The sequence below is a fragment of the Mandrillus leucophaeus genome, unplaced genomic scaffold, assembly GCF_000951045.1.
Source record: "Mandrillus leucophaeus isolate KB7577 unplaced genomic scaffold, Mleu.le_1.0 Scaffold54, whole genome shotgun sequence".
In the NCBI taxonomy this organism is placed as follows: domain Eukaryota; kingdom Metazoa; phylum Chordata; class Mammalia; order Primates; family Cercopithecidae; genus Mandrillus; species Mandrillus leucophaeus.
In genome coordinates this window covers 1,855,063-1,857,332 of record NW_012105808.1, presented here as the reverse complement: position 1 = coordinate 1,857,332, position 2,270 = coordinate 1,855,063, and the positions used below count along the sequence as shown (strand labels likewise).

The 2,270-nt window shown below is 60.1% G+C and overlaps 1 protein-coding gene across 1 annotated transcript in view; it reads right to left on the bottom strand.

The window, feature by feature from the left end:
• SPPL2B (signal peptide peptidase like 2B) overlaps window positions 1-2,270 on the bottom strand; it is a 95,934-nt gene that overhangs the window by 72,518 nt on the left and 21,146 nt on the right. The window lies entirely within an intron of this gene.

The window sequence follows — 2,270 nt, the reverse complement described above, 5'->3', positions numbered from 1 at the left end:
CCAAGGGCGTCACACTGCCAGGCAGTCGTGGCTTGGCTCAGGGCCTGCAGGAATCCACGTCTCTGATCCCTTACAGTCACGCAGTCTCAGAGGCTTGCTGGGTTTTTTTGGTTTTTTTTTTTGAGACAGGGTCTCGCTCTGTCGCCCAGGCTGGAGTGCGGTGGTGTGATCACAGCTCACTGCAGCCTTGACCTCCTGGGCTCAAGTAATTCTCCCACCCCAGCCTCCAGAACAGCTGGGACCACCGGTGTGTGCCACCATACCCAGGTAATTTTTGTAGAGAGGGGGTCTTGCTACGTTGGCCAGGCTGGTCTTAAACTCCTAGGCTCAAGCAATCCTCCAGCCTCAGCCTCCCGAAGTGCTGGGGTGACAGGCGTGAGCCACCGTGCCCAGCCTGGGACTCACTTTCTCTAATGTAGTGGAGAATTTGGTGAGACTAGAACAGCACACACACACAGTCCCTGATGCCGGGCAGATGCTCAGGGCTCACGAGCTCCTCGGCCCACACACAAACCCGCATCCATCACCCACATTTCCACAGGCCCAGGGCCAGCGAGCAGCAGCTGGAAACCAAACCTTGCCCCGAAGCGGCTAAGACAGCTCTTTGCATTTTTAAAGAGAAAAAAATAATAATAAACTATTCTGAGATGTGAAAATGCTATACAATTCCAGTTACAGGGTCTGGCAACAAAACCATCTGGGGACCAGGCGTGGTGGCTCACGCCTGTCACTGCAGCGCTTTGGGAGGCCGAGGCGGGAGGTTCACCTGAGCCCAGCAGTTCGAGACCAGCCTCAGCATCACTGCAAGACCCCATCTCTATTTTAATTTTTAAAAAGCATTTTGGCCCATTTTACATATGATCTGTGATGCTTTCCAGCAACAGTGGCGGAGCTGAGACGCGTGACGGGGACCACGCGGCCCGCAGAGCCCACGGGAGGGACACTGGGCACCTCACAGCACTGGCCGACCCTGCGGTGGCCATTCCCATCCGTCCTCTGCAGGACAGCCAGGCGGCCTGCCAGCTCTCAGTTCTGTTCACCGGGACCTGCACGGAGCAGATGTTCCAAGCCACGCACTGCAGAGGCAGAGGCCGGGCCACGTGTATCAAAAGCTGTGTTTAATGATCAGACTGAACGGCAGCAAGGCCACACAGACAGACAGAGTCAAGGACAGGACCGCCGCCTCTGAACCCCTCCCCACTGGTCCAACGTCCAACACCAAAAAAGAGAGGTCCCCACCCTGTGCCCATGTACAAAATGGCTTCAGTGAAGGTGCCGTTACTCCCTGGGAAGCTGGTATTTTCTGGAAGGGATCGGGGCTCACCCCTGCCACCCTCTGACGGGAACAGACCCGTGAGAGCGCAGCGCTCAGCAGTCCCCGTGTGCAGCTGGGGGTGACTGACTTGACAGAAACAGATTCTGGACTCGAGTCTGGAGGCTGTGTGGACAGGGCGGGTGGCAGACGGGAGCTGGGGCCCTGGCGCCGCAGACAGCCAGGGTGCAGGCTCTGTCGCTGCGGCCACAGGGAGTGCTGCTTCGGAAGTGACCACGTGCAGCGAGGGGAGGATGCCAGGGCCTGGGGCCACGCCTCAGTCAGTTCCTGCATGGACGTCTCTGCCCCCGAGTCAGGAGAACCTCCTCAGTGAGTAGACCACGCCAGTGGCAGATGTCCTCGTGGGTTCCAGAAGCTCCTAGATGCTGGGTCCAGAGGGTTAAGAACCACGCACCAATGCCGCTGCCACAGGGAGAACCCACGCCCAAGCCCCTCTCGGCGGAAAAGCAACACAGGGCCCGCGCGGGGAGCGAGGTTGGGTGCCAGGAGCAGCCAGGACCTCCCGAAGCCCAGTCCCTCCCTCCCAGGGCCCCAGGGACCCCCGAGGGCCTGACCCAGCCTGCCTGGCGCCTACTCCTGCTTGTCAGAAGGGCAGTCTGAGATGTCCACCCCACCAGGTGGCACCAGCAGGACTTCTAGAAGTTGCGACTGTTTATTAAAACGGGGAGGAGTGTGCAGGCACGGCCAGGTGCCTCCGGCTGAGGGCAGGGCGGGGCCTGAGCCAGGGGAACGGCTTGTCCACTCACTGCCAGCCTCGTTCACGCCCCGAAACCCTGCCCCACAGGCCTGTCTCAGTCAGCGTCAGGGTCCAGGGTCCAGATGCCGCCCCGGCCACCAGGCCGTGTCCTAGGCTTGGAGGTGGCTTCCAAACCTCCCAGGGGCTCCAATCTGCTCGAGAGGGAAAAGCGATGCCTTCTGGGAGACAAAGCTGCTCCTC